Here is a 23364-nt window from a genome sequence, read left to right as displayed (position 1 = left end):
TTCAGTATCAAAAGCTCCTCCCAAATCATTCACTATGATTTCCTGCACTTTACGGTGCAAAGTGGGTCAGAATCACTTGAGTGTCCTTCCCTTCATTTTCCTCTCATTGACCTGCCTGCAGAGCTGAGGCATCTGATCACAGACCCTCTATCATGAAATTATTCATAGACCCAGGCTGGGCCAAGGGCAGGGTTATGTCTTGGTTCCTCATCTGAGTCTGACAGCATGCAGAGCACTACTGTATACCAGCCAGCAGTAGTACTCAGGCTTGTCCTCAGGCTGGGCCTCTGAGAGGGTCAGGGCAAGTTTGTCCCCAAGAGTGGAGCCTGAGACTCAGGCAGGGGTCCATGTGTTTTTGTTGTGTATGTCATAAATCAATTTTATGGGGACTTGTCCAGGCTTCTGCTGGAACCGGGATGGATAGTGACTGTTGGTGACCACTCCAGTGCTAGAGTCACAGGTGAGAGTGACTGTGCCTCCTGGGGACATGGTGAGTGAGGGCTCCTGAGTCACCACAGCCTGAGAACTGGTCCATGAAAGGAAAACAGACCCATGTCAGGAATGAGGAAGGAAGACAGAGGGATCCCTCCAAAGGCTGGTCTCTGCAGTCTCCATGAACCTGGGCAGTGAGTGAGAAAGAGGAGGAAGAGGAGAGGATGCCAGGCCATGGGACAGATGTTCCAAGGACACTCAGGCCCCACAGCTGACACTGGACTCTCTGATGGCTCTTTTATCTCCACCAGCTTCCTGGGGGAAGAGTTTGTGTTTGGCTGATGCTTGATGCAAATCTCAGTCCTTTAGCAGCCCCCTCACCCCAGTTCTGTGTCCTCAGTCCAGGACTAGCTCCACTGTGAGGGGAGGGCTGGGGTGGCTATGAGCTGTGAGTTATCCTTGGGAGGAAGCACCTGCTGTGACCTCCAACTCAGGCCAGTGAGCATGGGTGCAGAGCCCACTACATCTGAATTTGCTGCAGGCCTTGCTCTCCTGGAGCACGTCCACAGCACCCCCTGGTGACACTCTCCATAGAATATGAATGATGGGAATTATTCAGAGCGAAAGGTCCCTTTTCTTTAAGTAAATAAATATTTTTTAATCTTTTTAATATACCACTTGACTTGCCAAGTAAAACCGGATTTATTGCTTTTCTGTCTTTGCTAATCCTTGTTGGTACTTTTTTCTCCAGTTGTGATAAATATCCTCCCCAGTACCTGAAATTCAATCTAAGTGTTAACCTGTTCCTGAGCCCATCTAGGGAGAGTTTTAGTTCTTCAATTGTGATTTTCAGTTCTATAATTTCCTTTTGGTTTGTATTTATAATTTATATTTTATTTAATATTTTCTTCTTCATACTCATGAAAACCCAATCTTGTTATTGTTAAAAGTTAATGTCAGTCAGTGACATCAGCATCATGGCGGAGTGAGCTTTCCCATGAACTCTTCTCCTGACAAGATACAACAAAAGCAACAGTCACAGACCAACAATGGAATCCCAGACAGTGAACACCTAGAGCAGAGGGATCCACACTGCCACACATCTGAGAGCGGAATGTGCTGGGCCCCCGGAGGAAGTGGGGAGAGGTAAGGAGAACTCCTCTCCCTCCTCATCAGATCAGTGATCCCGGTCCGCGTGGCTCCCAGAGAGGGGGGAGGGGCGGCCCTCGGCGGGGAAACCGTGGCTCTTCGGACTCTCTCAGCCAGTGGGAAACTCCCGCACAGAGGACTCAGAGGAGCCACAGGGCTACCATCAACATCTGAGCATCCCAGAGAGCGGATAAAGAGGGGCAAACGAGAAGCCTCCCACGTCAGGGACCCAGAGGGCAAAAGAGAGAGCTCCCCCCTCCCCGCAACCCGGACTCTGCAGCTCAACCAACCAGACCAGACCTAGCGATCCGAGGCAGACCTGATCAAACGACTGGACCCGTGGATCGCAGCGGGGGAAAAAAAAAAACAAAACTGCGGATCGCAGCAGAAAAACCGGGGCAGAGCACAGGGGGCTTAGACTACACAGCCCTTTACCACCAGACAGTGGCAGCAGGTGGAAATTGCAACCAGAGACTTCCAGGATGAGGAAAAACAAAACCAACACAGGAACCACAATGCAAAAATATATGAAATCACCAGACCAGAAACAAAATGACAAGCACCCAGAAATCAACCCCGAAGACACAGAAATCCATAAACTAAATGACAGAGATTTCAAAATAGCTATCATAAAAACACTCAACAAAATACGAGACAACACAGACAAACAATTCAATGAGATTAGGAGTTTCTTCACAAAAGAGATTGAAATCATAAAGAAAAACCAATCAGTGCTGATGGAGATGAAGAACACAATGGAGGAGATAAAGGAGAATCTGGAATCTTTAAAGAACAGAGCTGACAATATGGAGGAAAGAATTAGTACTTTAGAGGATAGGAATACAGATATACTCCAGATGGAAGAGGAGAGAGAACTAAGACTAAAAAGAAATGAAGAAAGACTCTGAGAAATATCTGACCCTATTAGAAAATGTAACATGAGAATTATAGGTATTCCTGAGGGAGAGGAGAGGGAAAGAGGAACAGAGAGCCTATTCAAGGAAGTAATAGCTGAGAATTTCCCAAATCTGGGGAAGGAGCAGGAAATACCAGTAAGCGAAGCCAACAGGACACCTATATATATTAACAGACAAAGGCCTTCACCACGACACCTAGTGGTAAGGCTAGCTAGGGTCAACGACAAAGAAACAATATTAAGGGCAGCTAGACAAAAACAAAAAATAACGTACAAAGGAACTCCCATCAGGCTCTCAGCGGATTTCTCAACAGAAACTTTTCAGGCTAGAAGAGACTGGAATGATATATTCAAAATACTGAAAGACAAAAACTTTCAGCCAAGAATACTCTATCCAGCAAAAATATCCTTCAAATATGATGGAGAAATAGTAACTCTCCCAGATAAACAAAAGCTAAGGGAGTTCATGGCCATGAGACCCCAACTACAAGAAATACTCAAGAAGGCCCTCAGGCCTGAAAAAAAGAAGACAAAGGGAACACAAAGCTTGGAGGAAGGAGAAAAGTAGGTAGACAAAATCAGAGAAATAGTAGTTCTTTACCGGAATAGGTTAGCAACCACTTAAATACTAAACTCAAAGATCAAAGGAAGAAATTCACCAAAAATAAATTTAACCTCATCACTGTAAACACACAGCCACAACACAAGATAGAATAAGGTATAACAAGAACAACTTAGAAGGGGAAGAGGAAAGTGACTGAATTGACTTAGTATAAGGAAATAGGAGGCTATCAGATAATGGACTATCTCACACACAAGATTTTTTGCCCAAACCTCAAGGTAACCACTAAACAAATAATCAAAGCAAAACCACATATGATAAACAAAGAGAAAACTAGAAGAATCATAAGACAGAACAACCAAACTGAATTGGCAGTCCAAAACAAATGGGACAAGAAACAAAGGAAATGCAAAAGAACCAGAAAATAAGTGACAAAACAGCAACATTAAGCCCTCATATATCAATAATTACCCTAAATGTAAATGGATTGAACTCTCCAATCAAAAGATACAGAGTGGCAGGATGGATTAAAAAGCAAGACCCAACAATATGCTGCCTTCAGGAAACACATCTTAGCACTAAAGACAAGCACAGGCTCAGAGTGAAAGGATGGAAGACAATACTCCAAGCTAATGGCAAACAAAAGAAAGCAGGTGTTGCCATACTCATATCAGACAAAGTAGACTTCAAGATAAAACAGGTTAAGAAAGACAAAGAAGGGAAATATATAATGATAAAAGGGACACTCCATCAAGAAGACATATCACTTATAAATACATATGCACCCAACATAGGAGCACCAATGTACATAAAGCAACTATTAACAAACCTAAAAGGAGACATCAACAACAACACAATAATAGTAGGGGATCTTAACACCCCACTTACAGCAATGGATAGATCATCCAGACCAAAAGTTAATAAAGAAATATTAGACTTAAATGAAAAACTGGACGAGATGGACCTAGTAGACATATACAGAGCACTCCATCCAAAAACAGCTGACTACACATTCTTCTCAAGTGCGCATGGAACATTCTCTAGGATAGACCATATCAAGCCTTAAGCCATAGACCATAAGCCATAAGACCAAAGCAAGCCTTAATAAATTTAAGAAGATTGAAATCATAACAAGCATCTTTTCAGACCATAAGGTTATGAAATTGGAAATGAACCATGAAAAAAAAACTGGGAAAGTGACAAAAATGTGGAGATTAAATAACGAGCTACTGAACAACCAATGGATCATTGATGAAATTAAAGGAGAAATCAAAAACTATCTGGAAACAAATGAAAATGATAACATGCCATATCAAACCATATGGGATGCAGCAAAAGCGGTCCTGAGAGGGAAACTCATAGCGATACAAGCCCACCTTAACAAACAAGAAAAAACCCTAATAGGCAACCTTAAATTGCACCTAACAGAACTAGAAAAAGAAGAACAAACAAAGCCCAAAGCCAGCAGAAGGAGAGAAATAATAAAAATCAGAGCAGAAATAAATGAAATTGAGACCAAAAAAACAGTAGAAAGGATTAATGAAACAAAGAGTTGGTTCTTCGAGAAGATAAACAAAATCGACAAACCCTTAGCCAGGCTTACTAAGAAAAAAAGAGAAAAGGCTCAAGTAAATAAAATTAGAAATGAAAGAGGAGAAATTACAACAGATACCATGGAAATACAGAGGATTATAAGAGAATACTATGAGAAATTATATGCCAACCAATTGGACAATCTAGAAGAAATGGATAAATTCTTAGACTTATACAACCTCCCAAAATTGAACCAAGAAGAAATGGAGAATCTGAATAGACCAATAAGAAGTAAAGAGATTGAAATAGTAATCAAAAACCTCCCCAAAAATAAAAGTCCAGGACCAGATGGCTTCTCCAGTGAATTTTACCAAACATTCAAAGAAGATTTAATACCCATCCTTCTCAAACTATTCCAAAAAATAGAGGAAGATGGAACACTTCCTAAATCATTCTATGAGGCCAACATCACCCTGATACCAAAACCAGACAAAGACAATACAAAGAAAGAAAATTACAGGCCAATATCGCTGATGAACATTGATGCAAAAATCCTCAACAAAATATTGGCAAACCGAATACAACAATACATTAAAAAGATCATACACCATGATCAAGTGGGATTTATACCAGAGACGCAGGGATGGTTCAACATCCGCAAATCAATCAACGTGATACATCACATCAACAAAACAAAGAATAAAAACCACATGATCATCTCAATAGATGCAGAGAAGGCATTTGACAAGATACAACATCCATTTATGATAAAAACTCTCAATAAAATGGGAATAGAAGGAAAGTACCTCCACATAATAAAGGCCATATATGACAAACCCATAGCCAACATCATACTCAACGGGGAAAGACTGAAAGCCATTCCTCTGAGAACAGGAACGAGGCAGGGCTGCCCACTCTCACCACTCCTGTTCAACATAGTACTGGAGGTTTTGGCCAGAGCAATTAGGCAAGAAAAAGGAATAAAAGGAATCCAAATAGGTAACGAAGAAGTGAAACTCTCACTATTTGCAGGTGACATGATTGTATATATAGAAAACCCTAAAGAATCTGTTGAAAAACTATTAGAAATAATCAACAACTACAGCAAAGTTGCAGGGTACAAAATCAATCTACAAAAATCAGTTGCATTTCTATATGCTAATAATGAACTAACAGAAAGAGAGCTCAAAAAGATAATACCATTTACAATTGCATCAAAAAGAATAAAATACCTAGGAATAAATCTTACCAAGGAGGTGAAGGACCTATACAATGAGAACTACAAGACATTATTGGAAGAAATCCATGATGACATAAAGAAATGGAAAGATATCCCATGCACGTGGATTGGAAGAATAAACATAGTTAAAATGTCTATATTACCTAAAGCAATCTACAGATTCAATGCAATCCCAATCAGAATCCCAATGACATTCTTCACAGAAATAGAAAAAAGAATACTAAAATTTATATGGGGCAACAAAAGACCCCGAATAGCTAAAGAAATCCTAAAGAAAAAGAACAAAGCAGGAGGCATCACAATCCCTGACTTCAAAACATACTACAAAGCAATAGTAATCAAAACAGCATGGTACTGGTACAAAAACAGACACACAGATCAATGGAACAGAATTGAAAGCCAAGAAATAAAACCACACATATACGGACAGCTAATTTTCGACAAAGGTGCTAAGAACATGCAACGGAGAAAGGAAAGTCTCTTCAATAAATGGTGTTGGGAAAACTGGACAGCCACATGCAAAAGAATGAAAGTGGACCATGTGCTATCGCCATTCACAAAAATTAACTCAAAATGGATCAAAGACCTGAAGGTGAGACCTGAAACTATAAAACTCATAGAAGAAAATATAGGCAACACACTATTTGACATTGGTTTTAAAGGAATCTTTTCGGATGATATGCCTACCCAGACTAGGGAAACTAAAGAAAAAATAAACAAGTGGGACTTTATCAGATTAAAGAGCTTTTATAAGACAAATGAAACCAGAATCAAGATGAACAGACAACCAACCAGCTGGGAGAGAATATTTGCAAAACATACATCTGACAAGGGGTTGATCTCCATAATATATAAAGAACTCACACAATTGAACAACAAAAAAACAAACAACCTGATCAAAAAATGGGCAGAGGAAATGAACAGACACTTCTCCAAGGAAGATATACAGATGGCCAATAGGCACATGAAAAGATGCTCAACATCACTAATCATCAGGGAAATGCAAATCAAAACAACACTAAGATACCACCTCACGCCTGTTAGAATGGCTATAATCACCAAGACAAAAAACAACAAATGTTGGAGAGGATGTGGAGAAACAGGAACGCTCATACACAGCTGGTGGGAATGCAAATTGGTGCAGCCTCTATGGAAAACGGTATGGAGATTCCTCAAAGAATTAAAAATAGAGATGCCCTATGATCCAGCCATCCCACTACTGGGAATCTATCCAACGCACCTGAAATCAACAATCCAAAGAGGCTTATGCACCCCTATGTTCATTGCAGCATTATTCACCATAGCCAAGAAGTGGAAGCAACCTAAGTGTCCCTCGACTGATGATTGGATTAAGAAAATGTGGTATATATATACAATGGAATACTACTCAGCCATAAAAAAAGACAAAATCGTCCCATTTGCAACAACATGGATGGGCCTGGAGCGTATTATGTTAAGTGAAATAAGCCAGAAAGAGAAAGACAAACACTGTATGATCTCACTCATATGTGGAATATAAACCAACACATGGACAGAGAAAACTGGACTGTGGTTACCAGGGGCAGTGGGGGTGGGCACAAGGGGTGAAGGGAGTCATATATGTGGTGATGGACAAACAAAAATGTACAACCCAAAATTTCACAATGTTAGAAACCATTAAAACATCAATTAAAAAAAAAAAGTTAATGTCATACACATAGAAATATACTTTACAAGTGTAAGCTGCATTTCCAAAGAAAATATTCTTGAGCATATTCCTATTGAAACACAACCAGAATAATGGCTTTCTTGAAGTATATACTGCGTATACCATAAAAGTCACTCATTGTAAGTGGACAGTGCAATAATCTTTGGTAAATTTATACAATTGTACAAGAAACACTGAGCTTCAGGGCATTTCCTTCATGCCAAAATATTCCCTTCTGACTGTATGCAGACAATCCCTGCTCCCACATTTGGGGAAATGGAATGCAGATTGAAGGGTGACTCATTTCTAATACGACCTGCAGAGTGCTAAAGCTGAAGCTAAATGCCACCCAGGAAGGTGTGACCCACTTCTGCTGAGGAATGACGAAAATGCTCAGAATCTCCATACCAGGGAACAAAAGCTCAAGGCTGAAGTGAGCGACCTGGCAAGGATAAGGAGAAGCTGGACTCTCAGCCTTGGCCCCCTTCCTCGCAGCCTGGTGAGAGCCCCTCGCCCACTCTGAGTCAGGGAGGAGGTTTCTTCTCTGAGTAAATGGACCGGGGGTCTTTGGACACAGGCATTAGGTGTGAGGAGGTGGAGGGAGGTCTGTAGAGGGACTCAGGGAGGGAGAGGAGGGAAAGGCTGAGCGTCCTCAGAATGAGAGCAACCAGGCTTTCCTGGCGGGGGAGGGAACAGGGGTATTTTTCTGAAGAAACTGAAATGCACACTGGGGGAAAGACTGACCCACCGATTCTGATGTTGGCTCAGCCCGGTGAGACTGCATGTCCAGCCCAAGCGCCCACAGAGCTGCTCTGACTAACTGTGCAGGGTTGCTTCCTCATGCTCCTCCCTGGGTGCCAGCTCCCTGGTACTCCCTGCTCCCCTGTGGCTCCCATTTGCAGTCCTCCAGCTTGAAAGCTGGGACTTTCTACACCCCACTCTCCTGCACTCTTCCTGCTAAAGCACCTGGGAGAAGGAGGAGGAGAACAGGGAGAGGAAAAAAGCAATGAGAGGGGTCAGGCCTCCCACTCTCTGAGAACCAGGACTCCTCCTGTCAGAGAGGAGGTTCCTCCCTCGGGGACTGAGGGGCATTTGGGCCTCTCCTCCTGCAGCTGCTGCTTCCACGAGACTTTCTCTCTTCTCAAGCCCAAACTAGAGGGCTTCTTCTCCTGGAGCTCTCTCTCTCTGCCACAATAGTATCCATTTCCTGCTTTCAAGCTGTCCTGAGTCCAGAATAAGGGGTAAGAAAGGACAAACTGATGACATAGTCACTGCCAATTTGGTGGGACTTCGAATTCTAGTCTCCTTTAAAACCTACCTGCTACTAGGTACATTTCAGATGGTGAAAGCAATTTTGTCTCTAATAGGGGACCAGAGAATATGAGTGGGACCCGGGGGGCTCCATTGCTAGTATCACCACCAACTACCAACTAGAGCCCAGGGAATGTGCTAGGGCTTCTGTTGGATGCAGCTGGCATAGTTATTGGTGACGAAAGCCACAAACCAGAGCTGAAGATGAAGTGTAACTAGCCCTCCAGGAGTGTGGACAGTGAAGTTTCCAGTGTCACCACAGCCTGGGAAATGGCTCCTGAAGCCCAGGAGAGAGAGAGAGATGCCATTTGGACAGGAGACAGGCAAATGCAGCTTCAGAGTTTCCCTTCCTCACTCTTAATCCAGAAAGACTCCCCTGACGTGTCCAAGAAGCCCCGAGTGTGAAAAGGAGAGTTTTCCAGAACAGTGTGGACATCCTCCTGCCCCCAAGAGGTGTTCTTTTCAGATGCTCACCACTGAGTTGAGTTTCACAGCTCTCCCTTGTAAAAATCACGGTGCCAGTTAAGCAGAATTCCACAGCTGTGTGCGCTTTCCTAGGCTCTCTCTCATGTCCATAGAGTGTCCATACTGGGAATGTTGCAACTCAGCCTAACATCTGTCAAGTCTTTAATCTGTAGTTCTCAGAGTAGATTTGATGCAGAGCCCAATCCCAATTGAAACAAGAGACAGAGACTGAGAAGCTCTGCTCAGGGAGGTGAGATTTGAATGCATCACTGCCACACTCCACTCTACTCCAACCGTGGTGTCACCCAAATCTCTAGAGCAAAGGAGCATTCAGAATGTTGGGATCTACTGCGCAGTGGAGCAGGTTCTGATCATAGGGGAATTCATTCAGTCTCCAACTCTTCAGTACAATGTTAGCTGTGGGATTTTCATAGATGTCCTTTGTCAGCTAGAAGAAATTCCTTTTTATTGTTAGTTTGTGAGATTTTTTAAAAATCAAAAATGGATGTTGAAAGGATGAATGTTTTCAAAGGACTTTTTGTGTGTCTATTGAGATGGTTATTTTCTAAAAATTTACTCTCAAAGAGTGAATTATATCAACTGAGTTCAAATATTAAATCAACCTTGAATTTCTGGATGGAGCATTTTCCCTATATTGTTAGATTCAATTTGAAAATATCTTATTATCTTTTTAAAACTCTTTGTTCATAAGGAATATTGGTTTGCAGTTTTCTTTTGAGGATTTTATATGGTTATAATATCAGGATGTACCTGGCCTCATAAAATATGTTGAGAACTGTTCCTTCATCTTCTGATTCTGAAAGTGTTTGTGTAAAATTTTTTAATTGAATGGTGGATAGAACACATCAACCAAGTCATCTGGGCCTGGAGTTGTCTTTCTGGGAAGGCTGTAAACTACATTTATAAACAACTTAAATATAAGTTTGGGCAAACTTGGGGTTAAACAAAAGTGATTCCTCACTTTATTGAACAAAATCTATGGGACTAGAATGATGCCACAGGCTGGGTTTTGACTAGCATGTTCTTTTCCATTCAAGTTTAATATCATTTTGGAAGTAAAATAAACTGTAATTTTAATTTTTTCTGAAAAAAGTTATTTTGGTGCATTTTGATAGAGATAATTTATTTTGAAACAAAAATAGTAGAAGCTGTCAAAGTCCAATTTCAACTATTGCACATACCTCATCTAAAGTGGGGACTGAAACAGAATGTGTTATTTTCTAATGTTCTGTGATCTCTTGGTGTTTACCTGGGAGCATATAGCAGTTTTCCTTTTCTTTTTTTTTTTTTTATTTATTTTTCCCCCAAAGCCCCGGTAGATAGTTCTATGTCATAGCTGCGCATCCTTCTAGTTGCTGTATGTGGGACGCGGCCTCAGCATGGCTGGAGAAGCAGTGCGTCGGTGCGCGCCCTGGCTCCGAACACGGGCCGGCAGTAGCCGAGCATGCGCATTTAACCGCTAAGCCACGGGGCCAACCCAGGGAGCATATAGCATTGAAGAAAACATAATGTTCAGTTTTTACAGTCACCAGGCTCAATTACAGATCAATACCCACTGGGCACCTGTTTCCCCTCAGTTCTTTATCTCCTTGAACACATTGTGTTGCAACAGGGCCATCATGAACCATCAGTTGCTTGAAATTTTAAATCTGTTTCTGAGTATCCTTGGATTATGGAGTAGGATTTGGGAAGTGATTGAGTCTTTGAATGTTACCCTTACTTAATTTTAAACAGATATGCCCAGGAATAATTTCATAATAATAAAAGGACTGTTGCTACTCAAACGTTAACATTCATAAAAAAACTCCTGGAGAGCTTGTTAGGATACACATTCTTGGGTACCATACAGTTTACTGATTTAACAGATCTAAGATGAGGAATTGCATTTCTAATAAGCTTCCAGGTAATATTTATCATATAGATATAGACAGAGATATAGACATAGATATCAATATATCTATATATGTGTCTATCTGTGTGTATGTATGATATACATACATGCATGCATATACACTCATATACACACATACGTACATGAACACATACTTAATAAAATATTTGGTTTCTATAACAAAATTGATGAATAAGGGTTTGTCTGTTAATGTTCTTTGAACAAGTAGAGTCTCACTGGTAGCTGTGAGGTTCTGAGTCTCCTGTTGCTTTATATACAGTCGTGTTGAGGCCTCACTACTCATGATTACAGGCAGAGAGGGAGAGGGGAGGCCCAGTCTTGGAGGAGTCACATTGGAGAGGTGGAAACAACCTAGAAGAGACTGGATGAGCCACATGGCAATGAACCACTGAAAAGGAGAACAGGGCAAGGAGACTCGTTGCCCCATGGTGGTATACCATCTCCACCCTCTCACTTTCTCTCATGCTTCTAAAGGCTGAGCCTTTCTGAGCATATGAGGAGGTTTTGGTTGCACTTTCCCATAGAATCAAATCACTCTGTGAATATTACTACCCACATACAGTAAACAGTGATAGTCGGCCTCATCCTCAGGCTGAGCCCCCGTGATGGTGAGGGCAGCTTTGTTTCCCAAGATGGATCCATAGAAGCAGTCAGGGACCCCAGAGGGGTGGCTGTTTGTGTTGTAGATAAGCGTGCGGCGAGCCTGGCCTGGGGTCTGCTGGAACCAGCTGGGGTAGTTACTGGTAGAGACTGACCCAGAGCTAAAGCCACAGGTGAGTGTGACTGTCCCTCCTGGAGACACTGACAGTGATGGCTCCTGGGTCACCACAGTCTGAGAATCCACCCCTAAAACAAACAGGAGAGAGACAGGTGTTATGGGAGACAAGGGTCACCCTGAGACCCTGCTTTTATGTGCCCCCCCAAAGATGCAGAGTCCCTTCCCCTGACCTGAGCTGTAAGCAAGGAGCCTGAGAAAAAGCACCATCCAGGCCATGCTGGGGACAAACACAGGATGCAGCCTCCTCGGCTTCCTGGGCTGGAGAGTGGTGCCCTCGGGCCCTTTTCATGCCTCCCAGACCCATTAGGAGGAGAAGGTGCTTCATGAAAATCAGTCTCCTCTCTTCCCTGCCCCAGTGTCACCTCGATGTCCCCTGGGGGAGATCTTGAAAAAAGAAAATGCTGGGACCTCACAGACCAATGACTGCATGGTGACTCAGACACTGAGTGATGGGGGTTGATATCTTTCATCAAATCAATTCTCCTGTGACCCTAGACATCTCAGTCCTAAATTTCTTCTCTGGAAAGCCTGAGGGCTGAATGATGAGATGGAGGAGGTCTCAACCTTCTGACTCTAACCCATCTGTTCTTTCCAAAAATTAGCCTCATCCTTGTGAACTCTTTATTCTTTCCCACGTGGAATGCTTTCTCATTTTCCTGTGGGTGCTTAGTGAGTACTCCTCCTAGCAGTTAGCTCTCTGGGATGTTTGAGCCTGTGACCAGGGTTTTGGAGGGACAGGGGTCTCCTTTTACATTCCTGTAAACAGTCTCCAGTAGCAGGGGTGAGGGGACCAGGGCTGGGGTGCTGACACACAGAGCTGCACTGCCAGGCTTGGGGTGACAACTCTCCTTTGCTCTAAAAAGCCATCTATTATGTAGAGTAGATTCATATACCTGCAGGTTTTGAGGAGAAAGACAATAGAAATACCATTAAATTTAGAGATTCCTCCTAACATCAGATATGAAAAAATAGGAAAACATGTGTCTCATAACTAGAAAAAGACAATAACACTGTATATGAGAAAGTTGGTGTGAACAACACCATGGAACATTTTTAACAGTCATTGCCTTAACAGTCTCCAGCAGACAGAAGGAAGGGAAGGGTGGAGGGGATTTCAGATGGTGGGAGGAGTAGCAGGAAGATAAAATTAATTCATTAATTGGTGAAGATAAATCACAATGTTGGTGTCAATCCCAGTGAAAAATAAAAATATGATTTTACATTCATTTCAGAATTACTAGTAAATTTTGTCATAAAATTTGCATGGGTGTTCTTATCTGTGTTTGTGAGGCTAAACTTACATCAGACAAAATGATTCATCCTCACTAATTTAAACATAATAACCAAACATATTTCTGATACAGTAGAGAAAATCATATCATTTTATCTGTATCACATCCTGAAATGAGAAGGAAGATCTAAAACTTAAGAGAAAAAGAAATAATTAGAAAAGTAATTGAAATTTCTGAACATGTATAAAATATCAGCTTCCATAAGTCGCTGGGAAATAATGTCACTGAAATTAATGACAAGTAATAGACTAGGAAGAAATACAATATAAAAATATGATAGTTCAAGGGCTAAATCATTTATTACATATTTTATCATGAATAAATTGGGACATCATAGCTACCAGCAAGAATCCCTGACCTCTGCTAGGAGCCCTGAGCTACCTCTGCAGCATGTCTCAGGCATTCTCAAAGCACTGTGGCTCAGAATGATTCTTTCTTGTAGGGAATTAGGAGCCAGTGGTGAATGGAGGATCAGTAAACTGGATAAGATGAAAGAACGCACAGCTCTGGAGCCCATCACAAAGCAGGAAGGAGCAGAAAACAGAATAACTCACCTGGTAGCTATTAGGAGATGATCCTCGACCCAGATAAGAGCTGTTTCCTGGTGTAGTTTTTATTCCAGAAGGACCATGTTGATGTATGCTACCTGCAATGGGCTACAGTATGAATGAGTCCCAAGGCAGTGTGTCCAGTAACTTCATCTTTCTCTCCCACAGTGTTTCAGGGCACCACCACTGAGAGCTGTGAGGCTCTCTCCCTGAGTGAGGCACCTGATGTATGGTTCAGTGCCCCATCTTATCTGTTCTCCCCCATAAAATCCATGTTCACCATCCTTCAGAGACTTTGCAAATACCCTAGTGACAGCCCAAATTGACCTTTGGTGGTCAAGGTGAATCTTTCTCTATATAGTATTGATTCTACTTGCTAATATATTAAGGAATTTTCACACGATTGTCATAAGTGAGATTGTCCTATAATTTTCAAATCTAATACTGTGTCTGTTAGGTTGAGTTTCCTGATTTTTCTAGAATCAGAGAATGAGTTTGGACTATGTGTCCCTCTATTTTAAGTCTCTGCCTTTTCATAGAACTCTGTCATGATGCCTTTTGGCTTAGATTTTGCATGAGAGATGGTATTTGTTCACCAGTCATTACACACACATACATACACACACACAGACCCAGACACTGTGCACACTGGCAGGCTTAGCACAGTCTGACCCAGGACCCTGGAATTAGGGAGAGAAGGTGAGAGAAAGAATGGAATTACCCACAGCTTGTGCCCAGATGCCAGGAATTAAAGGCAGTGCAAATGCGCCCTCCACCCACATCCTTCACTTTCCCTAATGAAACTCCTTGTCCAATGAGTGAGGAGAGTGAGGAGGAGAAGAATTGGGGTCATGGTGGAGAAGCCACAGAGTTCTGCTTGTTCAGGCCTAGTTGTTGGAAAAGAGACTCTCTCATCTCCAAGTATCTCTTATCCTGAGCCCAGAGAGCCTCACAGGCTGCATTTCTTCATGCAAATTAGTTCCTGCTGTGTGATTGTCCTTCTCTCCCTGCCTGTGTCCTCAGGCAGGACAAAGACTCCCTGAGGGAGAGAGAATGAAATATGAAGCCAGCAAGAGAGTCAGACCTCGGTACTCCTGTGGCTCCTGGGGGTCCCAGTTGCACATATTTACCCTTCAGTGAGGACACTGCTTGCCGATGTCTGCAAAATCAAGTATAGTATTTCCTAGTTGTCCTGGCCCAGAACCCTGCCCTCTCAAGACCAGGACACCCGCATGCCTTGCTGGCCTCAGAGTCCACCTCCTCCAGCCCCACTGACACCACCAGCTCTCCTGGAAGGGGAGCTGACTTTTGCAGATGGATCTTTCTGATGTTACTACCCAGGAAAATAGAATATTTCCCCTCTAGGGATATTAGGGCTGAAACTCACTTTTTCCAGGTCACTGATGACCTCAAGACAGCCAAATACAATGCTTATATTTCTAGATATTTTAGGATTACCTGGTATTTGAGTTTTCTTCTTGCAGGTGCCTGGAATCATTACCAGTCTATGACCATCTTGCACCAAGTTCAGAGCTTCAAGTTCCCCACAGTATCCTGTTTGTTCATATGTGGTAATAATTCTACCAGGGCCTCTCTTACAAGTAGATTTATTGTGTTGTTGTGATTGATGCTGTTACTGCTGTTGTTGGGAGGGTCCCTTGTGAGTCCCCAGACCCCACTGCACAGGTTGTAGCTTTGAGGTCTGTCTTTCCAACAAATATATCATTGTCAGAGAAAAGTGTCTTCTGCTCTTGCTTATTTCTCTGGGTTCTCATTTGCCCTTCTCTTTTTTTTTTTTTTTTGTGAGGATTGTCAGCCCTGAGCTAACATCCATGCCAATCCTCTTTTTGCTGAGGAAGACTGGCCCTGGGTTAACATCTGTGCCCATCTTCCTCCACTTTATATGGGACGCGGCCACAGCATGGCCTGACAAGCGGTGCCTCGGTGCGCGCCCAGGATCCGAACCCCGGGGCGGCCAGCAGTGGAGCGCGAGTACTTAACCGCTACGCCACGGGGTCGGCCCCCTCGTTTGCCCTTCTTTGTCAGTGTAGAAACTCTTTATTTTTCTTGGGACTCTCTGATATATTTAAGACACTTTAGTCTGTTTTTGAAATTGTTCTCAGTACAATTAATACAAAAAAGAGAAACAAGCTTCTGTCTTAGAATAGGATCCATGTCCAAAGGAACTGAGATTTTTTCAGCCTCATTCCAACTAAAGAACCAGAGAGGGAAAAGCATTAGAAGTCCTGGGATTAAATTGAGGGAAGTGAGCAGGCCTAAGAGCCATCTGAGTGGGGTCCAGTACCTGGGAATTCAGGAGCTCTGACAAGGTGTAATCTCAGAGTGAAAGGTAGCTTCTCTAGGTTTCAGAGCTCAGGGAGCTCTCAGTAAAGGCCAGGCTGGCACCAAGGAACTCATCAGGGGCTGGGTAGAGGGCCACCCGGTTATCCTGAGTTACATATGCTGCCCTTTTGCCCATCTCATCCCCAATCAGAAACTTGGGAGCTATTTTTGTTTCTGGAAACAGAATAATTCTCTTTGCATTGGGAGACCAATAAGAAAAGGAGATATTTTCATTGACCCCATAAAGATAGACTGAGTCCAGAGCATGAAGCCTTCTGGTTTAGTGGTACAAGTGACAGCAGAAGTCAAAACCTGAGCTGGTGTTGGCCACAGGCATGGACAGGGGAGTGATGGGTCAGATGGGTCAGAGGGCAGATTTAACCACAATTTCAATGGAACGTGAGCTCTTTGTGGCATTAGGGTTGTGTTCAGCTCTACAACAATGATCCTCAGCCTTGTCTGTAGGGGGGAGCCCAGAGGTGGCCAAAGAGGTTCTGGTAACAAACCTGGAACTGGAGAATCAGGCTAGGATCCCTAGAAGGTCCCTCACTGCTGTCCCAGTTTACACATGTGGGGGCTCTGCCTGGGAGCCCTTGGTACCTTTGCTGTGGTGACCCCTAATGTCTCTGCTGCTCCCTCTGCAGGAGAAGGTGACCTCAGATCTAGAGTCACCAAGAGCTTCACAGGAGGAGTTACACATGCACGTATTGGGGAGTTCCTGCTCCTGAAATTCCACAGCCCCATCTCACACCCTGGATTGTTGGAGAGCTCCGATGGAGTGTGGAGGAGAGGAGGACACAAGTCACTGCCTATGGCCTCAGGAAAACCAATTCACGGGAGTACGCATGGGTCCTGAGTGGCGTCAGCTGTAAGAAGGTCTCATCCATGGGCCTACTTCACCCAACTCCCCTGGAGCAGGCCCAGCATTTTCCCATCAACTGTGGAACATCTCTCACTCTCTTGTGATCCATAAAGAAGTTTCCTGGCCTCAGGCCTCTAATTTTCCCTTTGACTAATCCCCCTCTTCCTGACTTCACAACTGAAGCCTCACGTACCTAGGGAGTGTTCCAGGCCAGCTCTGTGCCTAGAACTCCTCCCGGGCCTCTATCCTCACACAGCATCTCACATCCTTGTGCCTCATCCTGGGACACAGCGAGCCGCAGCCAGCCCTGAGCACAGGGGCCTGGGAGGGAGGGGAAGTCTCTGCTCTGATCCCTGGATTTGGTTCCCCTAACTTCAAGTTAACTTTCTGTGCCTCACTGTCCTCAGGAACAGGCAGGTCACGTGGAAATGGAGCACTGTTCTTCCGGTGCTCTAACGTCACTTATGTCTTTTCTAACAGTTCCCTTTCTCTGCTGAGATGTGCATGTCACCCAAATCCTTGCAATGAGCGTATAAATAAATTTAGGGGTAATTGACTGTTCTGACCATAAGCTAGCTATCTATGTCCACTTATTTGGGTCTTTAATTTATCTCGAGAATGTTTTGTAGTTCTCATTTTACAGGTATTTCATTTTTATCAGATTTATTCTTAAGTATTTCTTGTTTTTGATGCCATTATAAATAGTGTCTTTTAGTTTTATTGTTATTTTTCGTGGTTCATTGCCAGTGGGTAGATTACCACTCATTCCTGCATGTGGGTTTTGTATCTCAAAGTGCAACTGAAGCCCTTAAACAAGACGCATCCATGAGTCACCCTGAGACTCTGATCTGGGCATGGCCAGAACCAACCACTGTCTGTCACCTCCAACATCTCCAATGGGAGATTTTTTTACATCTCTGAGCAAGGAATTTCTGCCTGTGAAAACGTGAGGCATGAGATATAATAGCAACGGGTCAGTCTAAAATTTGAGATGAGGAAGATGCTATGACAAGGTCAGATTTGCTATTGGGAGGAAACTCAGGTTCTTGCAGAAGAAATGACAACAGAAGTCACTCTGCTTGGCAGATCAACAGTGACTGTCACAGGCAGGGAGGGCACAGGGGAGGTTTTAGTCTCACTTCTCCATTGGTCTGGAGCTCTGTGCATCTGTCACTCCTGCCATAATATGTAGCACAGTAATAATCAGCCTCGTCCGCAGGCTGGAGCCCAGAAATGAGCAAAAGGCATGGATTGGCCAAGGCATCTTTGGATCCAGAGAACTGATTGGGGACCCCGGCGCCATGGTGCATATCTGAGTCCGACTTGAAACTCAGGAGATACCGGGGAGGGCTTCCTGGTTTCTGCTGGTACCAGCATACCCAGTAGTCACCAAGACTGAAGCCACTGCAGAGTGCAAGTGAGTCTGGCTGATGAGCCCGGGGATGCAGAGAGGGAGGGCGGCTGAGTCAGCACAGGCTGGGAGAGGGAACCTACAAGCACAGACACACATATTTGCTGGGGCAAGATTCACAGTAAAATTTCCCAGGGGTCTGAGAAAGAGAAAGAGAAGCAGGCTAGAAGGCTGCCCTGTGTCCCTGAGGCCTGTCCCCACCTGTGCAGTGAGAGAGGAGCACGAGGAGGAGAGGAGCCCAGGCCATGGTGCACACAGCCCACTGGTCCCCACAGTGGGGCTGGGCTGCCCCTGGCCTCCTTTTCTTCTCCACCCTCTGCCACAGGAGGGGCTGTCCATGCAAATGGGTTTCCATCCAGTGACTGCCCAGCCCCTCCCTGAGCCCTGGTGCTGGAGCTCAGCTCACACCACACACTGAGGAGGATGGAGGTTGGCTTCACCGCTTGGGAGAGCCCTGGGAGGATGCACCTGCTGAGACAACACAAAGGTCCCTGCTCAGGGACTCTTCCAGGCCTGAGAGAACGCAGTTGCTGAGTCCCCATCAGTGAACACAGGGCCCAGCCCCCAGGCCAAGGCTCCTTTGAGTGAATGGTCCTCACTGAGCAGCTGTGTAGGGACCACAGGGAAGTCCCACAGCGCCCCCTGCTGGTCTCTGGGCACAAACCTTACCATGGCTCAAAGCCTTAAGAGCCCAGCTGGTTTCTGCAGCTCACAAGGTCACTGTGTCTGTTCACACATCCGTGCTCTGATTCCTAGATGCTGTCAGTCAACCATGTTGTGTGTAATTATCCTACACTCTGCCTCTAGTTCTTCCCTGACTGGCCACGGGCTTGCTCCCCAGGACATCCTGTCCCTGGCATCAAGAGGTTTCTGCTCAATGTGACACACTATGACAATATATCACCACCAAGAACAGGATTTAGAGGCAGAATGTGAGACGATAGGGACACTGTTTCTAGAAGATATTTCCTGGAATGTTTCTGTGTAATGGTTAATTTTATGTTTCAATCTGACGGGGCTAAAGGGTGCCCAAATAGCTGGTAAAACATTATTTCTGGATATGTCTGTGAGGGTGTTTCTGAAAGAGATTCATGTTTGAATTACTGAACTGAGTAAAGCAGATGGGCCTCCCCAATGTGGGGGGCATCATCAAAACCACTGAAGGCCGTAATAGAACAAAATGGTGGAGGAAGGGTGAGTTCACTCTCTCTCTGTTTGAGTTGCAACATCCATCTTCTCCTGCCTTCAGACACTTGAGCTCCCGGTTCTCAGGCCTTGGGACTTGGCCAAGGACTTACACCATTGTCCCCACCCCCACCTCCACCTGTTTTGGGACTTGGACTCAATTACATTGGCTTTCCTGCTTCTCCAGCTTGCAGACAGGGGGACTTCTTGGCTTCCATAATTGTATAAGCCAATTCCTATTGTAAATCTCCTCATATGTGTGTACATATCTCCTATCATCTCTGTTTCTCTAAAAATTCTGAGTGACACAGTCTGAAAGCCTACATGTAGGGCAGACAGACAAAGAGGATCAGACAGCTGACTTAGCCAAGGGATGGAGGCTGCACAGGGAACCCGTCTGTGGGCTGGCAGCACGTTTATGTGTCACTCCCCACTGGCCTGGAGCACTATGTGAGCAGGGAGTCTGCTGTCCCAGGCTGAGCAGGAATATTCAGCCTTGTCCTCAGGCTGGAGCCCAGTGAGGCACAGGGAGACCATGTTCCATGACCTGGAGCCAGAAAACCTGAGTAAGAGCCCTGAGGGCCCATTGCTGCTACCACAGATGAGGATTCGGGGGCACTGCCAGAAGTTGTTGGTACTAGGACACAGACCCACCCCAAAGCTGGTGCTGCTTCCAGTGCAGGAGACGGTGACCATCTGTCCCTCAGACTCAGCCACTGCAGATGGCTGAGTCAGCCCAGATTAGGCCCAGCACTCTGAAGGTCAGGAGAGAGACAGGGGGAGAGTGAGAAGGGTCAGCAGACAAAGTCAGACTCAGGGTTCCTGGTTCTTTCACTCCCAGCCCTGACACTCAGCCTCCAGCCACTGGGGCAGTGAGTGAAAAGGTGAAAAGGAGAGGAGCTCAGGCCATGGTGGAGACCCCCACCCAGCTCTGCTCCTGAGGGCCCTCAGATGGGCCTGGGATCCTCAAATCCCTCTTGTCCCCTCCTGTGGCACCAGGTGACGGAGGGACCATTCACGCAAACCGTTCCCCACTCCTGGTTGTCCAAGCCCCACCGTCCCAGCCACAAGGCCCTGAATCTGACCCTTGTCTGGAAAGCTGATCCTGGGAGGAGGTGGAGATGGAGCAGTGGGCCCAGCCTCTGGCCCCCCAGGAACCTGTGAGCATGCAGGTGCTGGGCCCCAGTGAGCTGGGGACAGAGGACACCAGATCAGGGCCAGGTGGTGGCTCCCAGCTGGGATCACAGCACCTACCCCTCACAGACAGGCCACAGTACCCCTTGCTGCCTGAAGCCCAGACATACCCATGCATTCTATCTTTTCCACTCACCACTTTACCCTCCCCGAAAAGGATCAAGGTGAACAGCATCCATGCAGAGTGCCTTTCTCATTTCTTCACACAGCTCTCCTGCACCCCGACTCAGCATCCCAGCTCACCTTGTAGTTTATAGGACAATCTCAGGAGCTTGGCCTTCCTGTTGGAGACTTCCCTGGGGCCAGCAGAGCAGGAAGCCCAGTGGGGAGATGGAGCAACCCCCCTCCCTCCCAGGGCACTAAGAGAAGCTTCCTCTTCCATCTCTCCCAAGTTAGACCAGAAGCTTCTCTCTGGACATCTAGCAACTATGCTCAGGGCCTCAGGCCTCTCCATCTGGCCCCCCTCTTCCCTCAGCCCCCCTGACACTGCCTTACAATAGATTCTGAGCTCCCAACTCTTAGCAAATAATAATGGAAGAAGCATGGTCTTATTGATAACCCATACATACGACATACTTGATCTAAGAGGGTGTTCACAGATGGCAGCTTCAGCTGATGACTGTGTGGTGGGAACTTTCCTCAGCAGAAACTTTCCCTCCTTGGGTAAAGAACTTTGTTATTGGCAACCGCTGTGGACCTAAATGACAGATTGTCCAGGAGAAGATCTTGCTTCTTTCACTAGCGTGCTCTATGCTTTCTTTTGGGGTCATTGACTAGGCTACAATTTCCTTCTGGCTCCCAAAGTCCTCAAGAGAACAACAGCCCTGTGCCAACATCACACAGTGGGGCCTGACTCTCAGGGTTATCTTCTCTGTAACTACAGGTGGTCTCAAGAGGAAGGGAACATGGTCCCTACTCTGGAGTCAGTCACTTGCTGAGGAAAAATCGAGGTGATGAGAAATGTGGGGCATTCTTGCTGGCTTTAGTCTGGAGAGCCACACTGATTCTGGGGTCCTGCCAGGAATGAGCATCAGGGTGCAGAGATGGAAACTGGTCTTCCAGGTAAAGAACTATGGCTGTGTTTCAACAAGCAGTGTTGTTCCCTCCGAGTTGTGTGATCTGTGTGCATGTGGGTGGGTGTTTCTGTACGTGAATCTGTGTGATATATCTCTGAGTGTGTGTGTGTGTGTGTGTGTGTGCATGTGGTCCCCTAGATTCATGTCCCCTTTAACAGCACAATTGGCAGTGTCAACTCCTAAAGGAAAAAAAATATCTCATAACCATGGTTTTATGTGTATTTCAAAATTTACCAAATTTTACACCTTCATCACATGGAATTCATTCTATGCCAAGTATACCTCAAGGAATTTAGAAAAAAATCCCATCACCACCTAGAACATGTTTATAGGGCTCTAAATATACAAAACTGTGTTTCAGAATCACCACTCCTTTTGATTAATAACAACTTCTAATAATACTAAATCATACCTCAGTGCAGGTCTTTATACTCCGTCACGGGAGTCTGATTGATCCTGATGGAGAAAGGTGGCATCACTGTCTTTATTTCTCATGTGATAAAGAAAGAGAAGCTGGTGGATCATGCAGGGTTGCACCTCCTGTGGATGGGGAACCAGGCGATGCAGTTTAGGGCTTTTTATTCCCAATCCCATATATTTTCTCTCAAATCTGCCCTGAGACCATGGACAGATACACACATGAAGACTACATGCCTGGAATCTGGGACAGTCCAGGGCATTTTCCACCTGAGCCTCCTGCCTCAGTGGAATTGACCTGACTGTTAATATTTCATCTAAGTAGTTCAGTATAAGTATTCAACTAGAGAGAAGGTCCACAGATCCAGGGAAGGGCCTGAACACTTTGGTTCTTGAGGGAAAAATAACTGTAGGGACTCTTCCCAAGTCTGGAGCAAGTCACATGAAGTGAGAGCGGGTCTATGGGCCAGACTGGGGATCAGATGGGAGACTTAGAGCTCATTTCCCTCCAGGGCTGGTCCCTGGGTTAGCACTGGGCTCCTTTCACATCTTACATAGTCACAATCACCCTCATCCTCATCCTGTTTGCCCCTCAGACAGGAGCCCAGAGTAGTCAAGGAGATCGAGTGATCAGACCTGGAGCCAAAGAACCCATTCGGGACCCTGAGGGATGGGGACCACCAGACATCACCATTTGGTGCTCCTGTCTGGGAGCTATTGGTGCCAGGACACATCACACACCCAACTCTGCTGCTCTTTCCAGCCAAGAGAAGCTGACCATCACAACCAGAAGATGGGGCTGGCTGAGTCAGCACAGACCATGCACACGACCCTGCAGGGGGACACGTGGCACATCACTGCTGCAGAGCCTGACACTGAGAAAGCACAGAGACCCCTGTGTTGTCCAGTAACTGGCATTTGACACTCACCGACCCGTCCTTCTGACATCTGAGAGATCTATACTGTCACTCTGCTTATACTCACCCACACACCTTCTCAAGGGAAAATATGTATAAATAAGTAATAATAT

At 45.0% G+C, this 23364-nt stretch overlaps 2 long non-coding RNA genes across 4 annotated transcripts; both read left to right on the top strand.

Moving 5' to 3' along the window:
- Window positions 1-1410: 1410 nt before the first annotated feature.
- LOC131398370 (uncharacterized) lies at window positions 1411-17622 on the top strand. Of its 3 annotated transcripts, none has more exons than XR_009216865.1 (3): window positions 1411-1578; window positions 7842-8018; window positions 16834-17622. It is a non-coding gene; the product is annotated as an uncharacterized LOC131398370 (long non-coding RNA). The 3 variants fall into 3 exon arrangements; XR_009216864.1 differs by lacking the exon at window positions 1411-1578 and adding an exon at window positions 15331-15417 and having other exon boundaries at window positions 7441-8018; XR_009216863.1 differs by lacking the exon at window positions 1411-1578 and having other exon boundaries at window positions 7441-8018.
- Window positions 17623-18216: 594 nt separating this feature from the next.
- LOC131398668 (uncharacterized) lies at window positions 18217-23125 on the top strand. The gene is made up of 3 exons (XR_009216956.1): window positions 18217-18468; window positions 21725-21903; window positions 22931-23125. It is a non-coding gene; the product is annotated as an uncharacterized LOC131398668 (long non-coding RNA).
- The last annotated feature ends 239 nt before the right edge of the window (window positions 23126-23364 follow it).

The sequence above is a fragment of the Diceros bicornis genome, chromosome 35 (assembly GCF_020826845.1).
Source record: "Diceros bicornis minor isolate mBicDic1 chromosome 35, mDicBic1.mat.cur, whole genome shotgun sequence".
In the NCBI taxonomy this organism is placed as follows: domain Eukaryota; kingdom Metazoa; phylum Chordata; class Mammalia; order Perissodactyla; family Rhinocerotidae; genus Diceros; species Diceros bicornis.
The sequence above is the reverse complement of the archived record's forward strand: the minus strand, read 5'-3'. Positions and strand labels throughout refer to the sequence as shown.